Source organism: Bombus terrestris, chromosome 7, assembly GCF_910591885.1.
Source record: "Bombus terrestris chromosome 7, iyBomTerr1.2, whole genome shotgun sequence".
Taxonomy (NCBI): Eukaryota; Metazoa; Arthropoda; class Insecta; order Hymenoptera; family Apidae; genus Bombus; species Bombus terrestris.
In genome coordinates this window covers 1,723,827-1,736,933 of record NC_063275.1, presented here as the reverse complement: position 1 = coordinate 1,736,933, position 13,107 = coordinate 1,723,827, and the positions used below count along the sequence as shown (strand labels likewise).

At 35.1% G+C, this 13,107-nt stretch overlaps 1 protein-coding gene and 3 long non-coding RNA genes across 37 annotated transcripts in view; 1 reads left to right on the top strand and 3 right to left on the bottom strand.

Annotated features, from left to right (window-relative positions):
* The window catches only part of LOC100648438 (potassium voltage-gated channel protein Shaker), a 198,121-nt gene that overhangs the window by 131,946 nt on the left and 53,068 nt on the right, over positions 1-13,107 (top strand). The window lies entirely within an intron of this gene.
* Positions 2,677-4,225, bottom strand: LOC125385410. The gene is made up of 2 exons (XR_007224649.1): positions 3,503-4,225; positions 2,677-3,429 (listed from the first exon to the last, which is right to left on the bottom strand). It is a non-coding gene; the product is annotated as an uncharacterized LOC125385410 (long non-coding RNA).
* Positions 5,982-8,528, bottom strand: LOC125385411. The gene is made up of 4 exons (XR_007224650.1): positions 8,377-8,528; positions 7,680-7,938; positions 7,257-7,579; positions 5,982-7,183 (listed from the first exon to the last, which is right to left on the bottom strand). It is a non-coding gene; the product is annotated as an uncharacterized LOC125385411 (long non-coding RNA).
* On the bottom strand, positions 8,600-12,600 carry LOC105665864. Of its 9 annotated transcripts, none has more exons than XR_007224644.1 (5): positions 12,196-12,600; positions 10,420-11,718; positions 10,122-10,284; positions 9,747-9,848; positions 8,600-9,646 (listed from the first exon to the last, which is right to left on the bottom strand). It is a non-coding gene; the product is annotated as an uncharacterized LOC105665864 (long non-coding RNA). The 9 variants fall into 9 exon arrangements; XR_007224646.1 differs by having other exon boundaries at positions 10,122-10,561; positions 10,634-11,718; XR_007224648.1 differs by having other exon boundaries at positions 10,122-10,558; positions 10,634-11,718.

Below are 13,107 nucleotides of genomic sequence, written 5' to 3'. Positions count from 1 at the left end.
TATGAAGCTCCGCATATTTTTTAAATTCTACAAATTTACTAACATTATGTGTTTCTTCCATATATATTTTTTAAATCTATAATATGCTTCTTCTGAAACGAACTTTCCGAAAGAAACAGGAAATTATTTTCACATGGAAGAATGCATCGAATAAAACGCGATTTTGATCGTCGAACGTTGTCGTTCCGCTTTTTAAACTTCCACGTGCATTACATGAAACTTTGAAGCTTCTCATATTCTTTAAATTGTACATATTATACAAATTAAAATTATATGTTTCTTATATATATATATATATGTAAGATCGTAATCTGGGGATAATTCAGGGATCGATTCTGTAGTCTGAAAATCGAGTTTATATTATCAAGTAAATAATAAAATACAAAAATAAACAACAATTAATATGCGTCTATAACAATAAATAACAATAATTATATAAACGGGAAATAACAAGTCTTTAGTACAATGTTTAGTACAATGTAAACGTCCTGAGTTACCGATCTTTCTTCTTCAGTCTTTAAAATCTTAAATAACTATTCTGTAACATTGTCTGTCTCTAATGTAACTCTCTGTCCGTCCGTTCGGGAAAAACGTGGTTCTTAAAATGGTCGTCCGTAAAACAAAAGAAAATCGCTCCGTTCGTCAAACACAGCTTATCGTGCTACCCTTAAAACAAACAGAATCCCTATCCTACATGAACTCCCCTGAGGAGTTTACACCTCCCCTCCTCGTGTTGACAATTACATCGTTAATTGTCTTCTCTGTAAGGGGACAGCCTACTCGAGTGGAAGAGATTCCCTTCAGATCTCGGATTACCGTTATCCACTTCGTATATAGAGTTTGAAATACTTCTTAGAATTTTGAAAGGTCCTTTCCTAATTTCTTCCAGCTTATTTCTATTTAGTTTGTTTCCATTGTGGGTGAAGACCATATCACCAATTTTAAATTCGTATTCTCTTCTTTTTTTATCGTATTTTTGTTTGTCGATTTCGAAATTTCTTGTCGAGTTTTTGAATGCTTCTTATCTGTCTCTTTTTAAGTTTATCTTATTTTCCATTATTTCCTTAGGGACGATTTCGATCTTTTTTCCATACAGTAAATGATTTAGGGCAAATCCCGTTAAACTGCGTCTGGTGTTATTGTATTCTTCTACGCTTTCTTCTGCGATTTTTGTCCAGTTTCTTTTATTTTTGTCTGAATTGATCTTACATATGATCCTGTTTACTAATGATTGATTTACCCTTTCGTTCAGTCCATTGGTCGATGGGCAGTCTGTCGAGCTAAAAATTAATTTAATGTTAATTCGGTTAATTTAATTCGGTACATCTTTTTGAAATAATAAAAGGGGCGGATTTTCTTCAGTATATGGTTTCTTCCAGTGTGACCAAAGAAATCATGAACCTTCCTTATGTTTTATGTTCACCAAACTCTTGTGAAATGAATATAGGTTGGCGTCCTTCAATATTTAAAAAAAAAATCTCTGATCTTTTATAAGGTCTTTTGTATTTTTAATATCTTCTCTGTTTTCTTTTTGATCTCGGATTATGTCTTGTCTTTTTATAATATTTGCTACTTTCAAAACATCTTCCTCATTCTCAAAGCTTTCTAAGACGGGGTTCATGGATAGTGCGTCTGCCTCCATGTTGTGTTTTCCTGGAGCATAGATGATCTTGAAGTCGTACTGCGACAAGTAGTGCATCAGCTCTCCTAAGGTTTCATAGGTCCTTGCCTTGATTCTCATTCATTCCAATGGTTTATGATCTGAAAGAACAGTGAAATATCTACCAATTAACCAATGTTGCCAGTATAGTTGGTTTCAATTTTCTTGAAAAGTACGCGACCGGGTGTAACATCCCGTTGCCTCGAGGTTGCTTTAAAGCTGCCCCAAAGCCCTCTCCACTCGCATCTGTGTAAATGAATACTTCTTTGTTATGGTCGTATATTGAAAGGATCCGGCCTGAACAGAGGTATTCTTTAATCTTTTGAAATGATTTTTCGCATTCTTCATTCCAAATAAATTCTGTGTTTCTAGTAATTTCGTAATCTGGAATTCTATCTCTTTCTGATCTGGAATGCTACATTTGTATGGTTTCTTTGATATGTATTTGTTTTCGGTTAGATTAATGGAAGCCTCTTGTGATTTCCTATTTCTCACATCGAATTTGTGTTTGGCAAATATGTCTTTATATTTCTCTATAAGCTGGCTTATCTCTTTTTTTTATAGGTGATTTAGGTGACCTAGGTTATCCATCTTCTTGTATTCGGTAACGTTTATCTTTCTTCTCTGATTATTTCTTCTTTCTTCTTTTCTATTAAATATTATTTCTACTTTGTCATCTACTTTTTGACTAACTCTCAAATTCTCTATTAAATATTATTTCTATTAAATTATTTCTATTAAATATTATTTCTACTTTATCATCTACTTTTTGACTAACTCTCAAATTCTCTATTAAATATTATTTCTATTAAATTATTTCTATTAAATATTATTTCTACTTTATCATCTACTTTTTGACTAACTCTCAAATTCTCTATTAAATATTATTTCTATTAAATTATTTCTATTAAATATTATTTCTACTTTATCATCTACTTTTTGACTAACTCTCAAATTCTCTATTAAATATTATTTCTATTAAATTATTTCTATTAAATATTATTTCTACTTTATCATCTACTTTTTGACTAACTCTCAAATTCTCATCTTGTTTCAACTTGAACTCTCTTATGGCGTCCAGCCCTAAGATGAGATCATATGTGAAGTTATCATTATGCGCTATATAAACATTTATTTCTTTCTCTACTTTATTAATTTTCATTCTAAGTTTTGCCCCGCTATTCGTGAAGTCCCTCCCACTGATAGTTTTAAACATACTCTTGTCTTTTATTATATCTGCCTTTATTTGGTCAATGATTTTTTGGAGCCCTCAATCTCTTTCTGGTCGTTGATTCTAACAAGGAGCTTTATTAGTGATTCGTATTTTTCCGGGCATTTTAGTTTTTTCCATTCTCATCTGGTGTTATTGCATTCATTACTTTCTGTAATGAATGCTTCTAATGAATTTACCTGGTTTTGGTTCCTCTGTGCATTTCTGTTTCTGTTTCTGCATACTTGTATTGGGTAACATTGGCCTGGGAAATTCAGTGCTTCACAAAGCACACACGGTAGATCCTTGCGTGGTGGCTCTGGCATTCTGTTCAATCTTGCATTACTCTCTTGACTTTTTCTTCCTTTCCTGTGGTCTTTGTATTGCAACAAGAGTCCGATTAGATCACCTGTTGATTGTACTGCTTCTTTATAGACTTTATCTTGAATGTGTATGGGTAATCGAATAACAATTACATTTATCCTTGTCTCATCGGAGGTCTTCCTCCTTACTTCCAATATTAATCGGTCCTGTTTTATGGCATATTTGGTGAATGAACCTGAAATATATTTAAAGTTATAGGTGTATTGCACTGCAGACCAACCTTTATTACTAAAAGCTTTTAGAAATACCGCCTTCCAGTTTTCCCACTTGTATTCTTCATCATTCAGCAGATTTGTCTGGTACCATTCTGATGCTGTTTTTCCCAAATATTTCTTCAAATTCTTGATCCTTTTTTCGTCGTTTTGGATTTCGTATCTTTCGCATTCCGTTTCTTACTCTAATATCCAATCTGTGACTTTTTGCATTCCATCAAATTGTTTTATGTCAAAGTCCGTGCCTTACCTCTCATGCATGTTTTGTTTCCGGAAGATCTCTAATAATGCTTCTATTTGAAGATTGGGTTTTTCGGTTTCGGTCTTTATTTTTCTTGTGGGGATGATCTCCGATTCTTCTAAGTAAATATCTCGAAACTCGAAGTTTAAACTTGTATCGATGTATGACGCTGCTGTCGCGTCATCTATCGTGACTGAAATGTTTCTGTAATGGCCTACCTTTGTTAAGCTGTTTGCGGCTTTCTTCACTATCGATAAACTGAATAAACGCGGATGATGATCTCTTGCTTGATATTCTGGAGGAAAGACATAACATCCTTCATCTTCTGGTTTTCTTATGGATTCTATGCATTCCACTTTCTCCCCCCCCTTGCGTTCACGTTCATGACAATACGTAGCTTCACTTCTGACGTCATGGCGTAGTGAAAATCGATTTGTAAGATCGTAATCTGGGGATAATTCAGGGATCGATTCTGTAGTCTGAAAATCGTGTTTTTATTATGAAGTAAATAATAAAATACAAAAATAAAAAACGATTAATATGCGTCTATAACAATAAATAACAATAATTATATAAACGGGAAATAACAAGTCTTTAGTACAATGTTTAGTACAATGTAAACGTCCTGAGTTACCGATCTTTCTTCTTCAGTCTTTAAAATCTTAAATAACTATTTTGTAACCTTGTCTGTCTCTAATGTAACTCTCTGTCCGTCCGTTGGGGAAAAACATGGTTCTTAAAATGGTCGTCCGTAAAACAAAAGAAGATCGCTCCGTTCGTCAAATACAGCCTGTCGTGCTACCCCTAAAACAAACAGAATCCCTATCCCACATGATCTCTAAGGAGTTTACACCTCCCCTCATCGTGTTGACAATTACATCGTTAATTGTCTTCTCTGTAAGGGGTCAGCTTACTCGAGTGGAAGAGATTCCCTTCAGATATCCGATTATCGTTATTCACTTCATATATGGAGTTTGAAATACGTCTTAGAATTTTGAAAGGTCCTTTCCTAATTTCTTCCAGCTTATTTCTATTCATTTTGTTTCCGTTGTGGGTGAAGACCATATCACCGATTTTAAATTCGTGTTCTCTTCTGTTTTTATCGTATTTTTGTTTGTCGATTTCGAAATTTCTTGTCGAGTTTTTGAATGCTTCTTATCTGTCTCTTTTTAGGTTTATCTTATTTTCCATTATTTCCTTAGGGACGATTTCGATCTTTTTTCCAGACAGTAAATGATTTAGGGCAAATCCCGTTAAACTGCGTCTGGTGTTATTGTATTCTTCTACGCTTTCTTCTGCGATTTTTGTCCAGTTTCTTTTATTTTTGTCTGAATTGATCTTACATCTGATCCTATTTACTAATGTTTGATTTACCCTTTCGTTCAGTCCATTGAAGGATGGGCAGTCTGTCAAGGTAAAAATTAATTTAATGTTAATTCGGTTAATTTAATTCGGTACATCTTTTTGAAATAATAAAAGGGTCGGATTTTCTTCAGTATATGGTTTCTTCCAGTGTGACCAAAGAAATCATGAACCTTCCTTATGTTTTATGTTCACCAAACTCTTGTGAAATGAATATAGGTTGGCGTCCTTTAATATTTAAAAAAAAAATCTCTGATCTTTTATAAGGTCTTTTGTATTTTTAATATCTTCTCTGTTTTCTTTTTGATCTCGGATTATGTCTTGTCTTTTTATAATATTTGCTACTTTCAAAACATTTTCCTCATTCTCAAAGCTTTCTAAGACGGGGTTCATGGATAGTGCGTCTGCCTCCATGTTGTGTTTTCCTGGAGCATAGATGATCTTGAAGTCGTACTGCGACAAGTAGTGCATCAGCTCTCCTAAGGTTTCATAGGTCCTTGCCTTGATTCTCATTCATTCCAATGGTTTATGATCTGAAAGAACAGTGAAATATCTACCAATTAACCAATGTTGCCAGTATAGTTGGTTTCAATTTTCTTGAAAAGTACGCGACCGGGTGTAACATCCCGTTGCCTCGAGGTTGCTTTAAAACTGCCCCAAAGCCCTCTCCACTGGCATCTGTGTAAATGAATACTTCTTTGTGATGGTCGTATATTGAAAGTATCCGGCCTGAACAGAGGTATTCTTTAATCTTTTGAAATGATTTTTCGCATTCTTCATTCCAAATAAATTCTGTGTTTCTAGTAATTTCGTAATCTGGAATTCTCTCTCTTTCTGATCTGGAATGCTACATCTGTATGGTTTCTTTGATATGTATTTGTTTTCGGTTAGATTAATGGAAGCCTCTTGTGATTTCCTATTTCTCACATCGAATTTGTGTTTGGCAAATATGTCTTTATATTTCTCTATAAGCTGGCTTATCTCTTTTTTTTTATAGGTGATTTAGGTGACCTAGGTTGTCCATCTTCTTGTATTCGGTAACGTTTATCTTTCTTCTCTGATTATTTCTTCTTTCTTCTTTTCTATTAAATATTATTTCTACTTTGTCATCTACTTTTTGACTAACTCTCAAATTCTCTATTAAATATTATTTCTATTAAATTATTTCTATTAAATATTATTTCTACTTTTACATCTACTTTTTGACTAACTCTCAAATTCTCTATTAAATATTATTTCTATTAAATTATTTCTATTAAATATTATTTCTACTTTATCATCTACTTTTTGACTAACTCTCAAATTCTCTATTAAATATTATTTCTATTAAATTATTTCTATTAAATATTATTTCTACTTTATCATCTACTTTTTGACTAACTCTCAAATTCTCATCTTGTTTCAACTTGAACTCTCTTATGGCGTCCAGCCCTAAGATGAGATCATATGTGAAGTTATCATTATGCGCTATATAAACATTTGTTTCTTTCTCTACTTTATTAATTTTCATTCTAAGTTTTGCCCCGCTATTCGTGAAGTCCTTCCCACTGATAGTTTTAAACATACTCTTGTCTTTTATTATATCTGCCTTTATTTGGTCAATGATTTTTTGGAGCCCTCAATCTCTTTCTGGTCGTTGATTCTAACAAGGAGCTTTATTAGTGATTCGTATTTTTCCGGGCATTTTAGTTTTTTCCATTCTCATCTGGTTTTTTGCTTCATTACTTTCTGTAATGAATGCTTCTAATGAATTTACCTGGTTTTGGTTCCTCTGTGCATTTCTGTTCCTGTTTCTGCATACTTGTATTGGGTAAAATTGGCCTGGCAAATTCAGTGCTTCACAAATCATACACGGTAGATTCTTGCGTGGTGGCTCTGGCTTTCTGTTCAATCTTGCATTACTCTCTTGACTTTTTCTTCCTTTCCTGTGGTCTTCCTATTGCCCCAAGAGTCGATTAGGTCACCTGTTGATTGTACTGCTTCTTTATAGACTTTATCTTGAATGTGTATGGGTAATCGACTAACAATTACATTTATCCTTGTCTCATCGGAGGTCTTCCTCCTTACTTCCAATATTAATCGGTCCTGTTTTATGGCATATTTGGTGAATGAACCTGAAATATATTTAAAGTTATAGGTGTATTGCACTGCAGACCAACCTTTATTGCTAAAAGCTTTTAGAAATACCGCCTTCCAATTTTCCCACTTGTATTCTTCATCCTTCAACAGATTTGTCTGGTACCATTCTGATGCTGTTTTTCCCAAATATTTCTTCAAATTCTTGATCCTTTTTTCGTCGTTTTGAATTTCGTATCTTTCGCATTCCGTTTCTTACTCTAATATCCAATCTGTGGCTCTTTGCGTTCCATCAAATTGTTTTATGTCAAAGTCCGTGCCTTACCTCTCATGCATGTTTTGTTTCCGGAAGATCTCTAATAATGCTTCTATTTGAAGATTGGGCTTTTCGGATTCGGTCTTTATTTTCCTTGTGGGGATGATCTCCGATTCTTCTAAGTAAATATCACGAAACACGAAGTTTAAACTTGTATCGATGTATGACGCTGCTGTCGCTTCATCTATCGTGACTGAAATGTTTTTGTAATGGCCTACCTTTGTTAAGCTGTTTGCGGCTTTCTTCACTATCGATAAACTGAAGAACGGCGGATGATGATCTCTTGCTTGATATTCTGGAGGAAAGACATAACATCCTTCATCTTCTGGTTTTCTTATGGATTCTATGCATTCCACTTTCTCCCCCCTTGCGTTCACGTTCATGACAATCCGTAGCTTCACATCTAACGGCATGGCGTAGTGAAAATCGATTTGTAAGATCGTAATCTGGGGATAATTCAGGGATCGATTCTGTAGTCTGAAAATCGTGTTTTTATTATGAAGTAAATAATAAAATACAAAAATAAAAAACAATTAATATGCGTCTATAACAATAAATAACAATAATTATATAAACGGGAAATAACAAGTCTTTAGTACAATGTTTAATACAATGTAAACGTCCTGAGTTACCGATCTTTCTTCTTCAGTCTTTAAAATCTTAAATAACTATTCTGTAACATTGTCTGTCTCTAATGTAACTCTCTGTCCGTCCGTTCGGGAAAAACGTGGTTCTTAAAATGGTCGTCCGTAAAATAAAAGAAGATCGGTCTGTCTGTGAAACACAGCCTATCGTGCTACCCTTAAAACAAACAGAATCCCTATCCTACATGAACTCCCCTGAGGAGTTTACACCTCCCCTCCTCGTGTTGACAATTACATCGTTAATTCTCTTCTCTGTAAGGGGTCAGCTTACTCGAGTGGAAGAGATTCCCTTCAGATCTCCGATTATCGTTATCCACTTCGTATATGGAGTTTGAAATCCTTCTTAGAATTTTGAAAGGTCCTTTCCTAATTTATTCCAGCTTATTTCTATTCATTTTGTTTCCGTTGTAGGTGAAGACCATATCACCGATTTTAAATTCGTGTTCTCTTTTTTTATCGTATTTTTGTTTGTCGATTTCGAAATTTCTTGTCGAGTTTTTGAATGCTTCTTATCTGTCTCTTTTTAAGTTTATCTTATTTTCCATTATTTCCTTAGGGACGATTTCGATCTTTTTTCCATACAGTAAATGATTTAGGGCAAATCCCGTTAAACTATGTCTGGTGTTATTGTATTCTTCTACGCTTTCTTCTGCGATCTTTGTCCAGTTTCTTTTATTTTTGTCTGAATTGATCTTACATCTGGTCCTGTTTACTAATGTTCGATTTACCCTTTCGTTCAGTCCATTGGAGGATGGGCAGTCTGTCTAGGTGAAATAAATTTAATGTTCCTTTTTCTCGCATACTCTTCAATTTCTTTGGATGTTATTACTGGGTTTTATGGAATCAGTTTCCCCTGTCGAGTCTATGAGTTTTATGATATCTTCTGAGCGTTGTGTTTTCGATGTAAACGTAAAAACAGCCCTTGAAATATGATCGATGAGTATGTGCATTTATTTCTTTGGTGAGTTGTTATTGGAAAAATCTCCGACCGTATCGAGTGACATTATTTGGTCCTAGTTTCGACATAAACCCGATCGGTCTTCTCGTTCTTCTTTTATTCTTGATGCGGATTTCGCAATGTTTGCAGAATTTGTCTACAATTCGGTCCATCTTTTTGAAATAATAAAAGGGTCGGATTTTCTTCAGTATATGGTTTCTTCCAGTGTGACCAAAGAAATCATGAACCTTCCTTATGTTTTATGTTCACCAAACTCTTGTGAAATGAATATAGGTTGGCGTCCTTTAATATTTACAAAAAAAATCTCTGATCTTTTATAAGGTCTTTTGTATTTTTAATATCTTCTCTGTTTTCTTCTTGGTCTTGGATTATGTCTTGTTTTTTTATAATATTTGCTACTTTGAAAACATCTTCCTCATTCTCAAAGCTTTCTAAGATGGGGTTCATGGATAGTGTGTCTGCCTCCATGTTGTGTTTTCCTGGAGCATGATCTTGAAGTAGTACTGCGACAAGTAGTGCATCAGGTCTCCTAAGGTTTCATAGGTTCTTGCCTTGATTCTCATTGATTCCAATGGTTTATGATCTGAAAGGATAGTGAAATATCTATCGATTAACCAATGTTGCCACTATTGAATTGCCTCTTTAATAGCAAGACATTCAAGGTGGATTGCTTTTCTCTTTACCTCTGTTGGTTTCAATTTTCTTGAAAAGTACGCGGCTGGGTGTAATATCCCGTTGCCTCGAGGTTTGGTTTAAAACTGCCCCTAAGCCCTCTCCACTTGCATCTGTGTAAATGAATACTTCTTTATTATGGTCGTATATTGAAAGGATCGGTCCTGAACAGAGGTATTCTTTATTTCAAATAAATTCTGTGTTTCTAGTAATTTCGTAATCTGGAATTCTATCTCTTTCTGATCTGGAATGCTATATCTGTATGGTTTCTTTGATATGTATTTGTTTTTGGTTAGATTAATGGAAGCCTCTTGTGATTTACTATTTCTCACATCAAATTTGTGTTTGACAAATATGACTTTATATTTCTCTATAAGCTTGCTTACCTCTTTTTTTTATAGGTGATTTAGGTGACCTAGGTTGTCCATCTTCTTGTATTTGGTAACGTTTATCTTTCTTCTCTGATTATTTCTTCTTTTTTGTCTACTTTTTGACTAACTCTCAAATTCTCATCTTATTTCAACTTGAACTCTCTTATGGCGTCCAGTCCTAAGATGAGATCATATGTGAAGTTATCATTATGCACTATATAAACATTTATTTCTTTCCCTATTTTATTAATTTTCATTCTAAGTTTCGCCCAGCTATTAGTGAAGTCCTTCCCACTGATAGTCTTAAACATACTCTTGTCTTTTATTATATCTGCCTTTATTTGGTCAATGATTTTTTGGAGCCTTCAACCTCTTTCTGGTCGTTGATTTTAACTCGGAGCTTTATCAGAGATTCGTATTTTTCCGGGCATTTTAGTTTTTTCCATTCTCATCTGCTGTTATTGCATTCATTACTTTCTGTAATGTAATTACATTATGAAAGTAATGAATGCTTCTAATGAATTTACCTGGTTTTGTTTCCTCTGTGCATTTCTGTTTCTGTTTCTGCATACTTGCATTGGGTAGAATAGGCCTGGGAAATTCAGTGCTTCACAAAGCACACACGGTAGATTCTTGCGTGGCGGCTCTGGCTTTCTGTTCAATCTTGCATTACTCTCTTGACTTTTTCTTCCTTTCCTGTGGTCTTTGTATTGCAACAAGAGTCTGATTAGATCACCTGTTGATTGTACTGCTTCTTTATAGACTTTATCTTGAATGTGTATGGGTAATCGACTAACAATTACATTTGTCCTGGTCTCATCGGAGGTCTTCCTCCTTACTTCCAATATTAATCGGTCCTGTTTTATGGCATATTTGGTGAATGAACCTGAAATATATTTAAAGTTATAGGTGTATTGCACTGCAGACCAACCTTTATTACTAAAAGCTTTTAGAAATACCGCCTTCCAATTTTCCCAGTTGTATTCTTCATCATTCAGCAGATTTGTCTGGTACCATTCTGATGCTGTTTTTCCCAAATATTTCTTCAAATTCTTGATCCTTTTTTTCGTCGTTTTGAATTTCGTATCTTTGGCATTCCGTTTCTTACTCTAATATCCAATCTGTGGCTCTTTGCGTTCCATCAAATTGTTTTATTTCAAAGTCCGTGCCTTACCTCTCATGCATGTTTTGTTTCCGGAAGATCTCTAATAATGCTTCTATTTGAAGATTGGGCTTTTCGGTTTCGGTGTTTATTTTTCTTGTGGGAATGATCTCCGATTCTTCTAAGTAAATATCTCGAAACTCGAAGTTTAAACTTGTATCGATGTATGACGCTGCTGTCGCGTCATCTATCGTGACTGAAATGTTTCTGTAATGGCCTACCTTCGTTAAGCTGTTTGCGGCTTTCTTCACTATCGATAAACTGAGTAAACGCGGATGATGATCTCTTGCTTGATATTTTGGAGGAAAGACATAACATCCTTCATCTTCCGGTTTTCTTATGGATTCTATGCATTTTATTTTCTCCCGCCCTTGCGTTCTCGTTCATGACAATACGTAGCTTCACTTCTGACGTCATGGCGTAGTGAAAATCGATTTGTAAGATTGTAATCTGGGGATAATTCAGGAATTGATTCTGTAGTCTGAAAATCGAGTTTTTATTATGAAGTAAATAATAAAATACAAAAATAAAGAACAATTAATATGCGTCTATAACAATAAATAACGATAATTATATAAACGGGAAATAACAAGTCTTTAGTACAATGTTTAGTACAATGTAAACGTCCTGAGCTACCGATCTTTCTTCTTCAGTCTTTAAAATCTTAAATAACTATTCTGTAACCTTGTCTGTCTCTAATGTAACTCTCTGTCCGTCTGTTGGGGAAAAACATGGTTCTTAAAATGGTCGTCCGTAAAACAAAAGAAGATCGCTCCGTTCGTCAAACACAGCCTGTCGTGCTACCCGTAAAACAAGAAGAATCCCTATCCTACATGAACTCTAGGGAGTTTACATATATTTTTTTAAATCTCCAATATGTTTCTTGCAAAAAGAAATGTTCCGAAAGAAACAGGAAATTATTCTTACGTGGAAGAATGCATCGGACAAAACGCGATCTTGTCACCAGTTGCTTAGCGCAGATTGATCAAGATCTGTCGAACTTGCCTTAGCAAAAGAGGAACGACCAGCCGGAGGATTGTCCAACGACAAATTGGCAATTAACATTTTCCACGCGGTTGAACGCGCCAATTAAAATACGACCTTGTTATTATCAGTTGCCAGCCCTTTCACTCTTCTCGAAGGAAAGTGGCACTTCCTTTTCTTTGGCAAGCACCTTTCACGAAACCTCTTCTCATCTGCTAAGCGTAACTGTCTACCGAAGATGCAGAGGAATCTGAAGTAGATTCGCGGTAGCGTGTTTTCATCACGTTGTGTTACGCTACAAGGTGGCAGAAACGCGTGCAAGAACCGCATGAACGAAAGTATCGGTTTGCTATTTTACGCGGCAACAGATAGCCTTCTTCTTCGATATTATCGTCATATCGATTCGAATTACGCAATTAGATTGACATTAACTATAATCCACTTGCGTTCCACGTAAGATTAACGCCATAACCAAAGAGCTATCTTTACTCTCCGCTTCCTCCTTCCTTTTTGTCCCTATCCGATCTCGATATTTAACTCATTCGCTGATATTCTCGGCGAATTTTTAAAGATCGCTAAGCAAAGATAGAGAAACGCAAAATCTGCTTATTTATAAACATGACGTGGCATCGGACAAGCGTCCGTATAATTCGTCAGATCGTTTTCATCGCTTGGCGAAATTTACACGACCGTGAACAAGCCCAGAGGAACGCGTAAATGGTAAAATACGAGCAGCGGTTGTAGACAGCTTGGCAACGTGGACGCACGATTCATGGTGATTCCCATTTGACTGGGCGTTCATCGATCCAGTTCGGAAATAGGAATCTGACCTATAACGTGTGGATTTCAACCGGC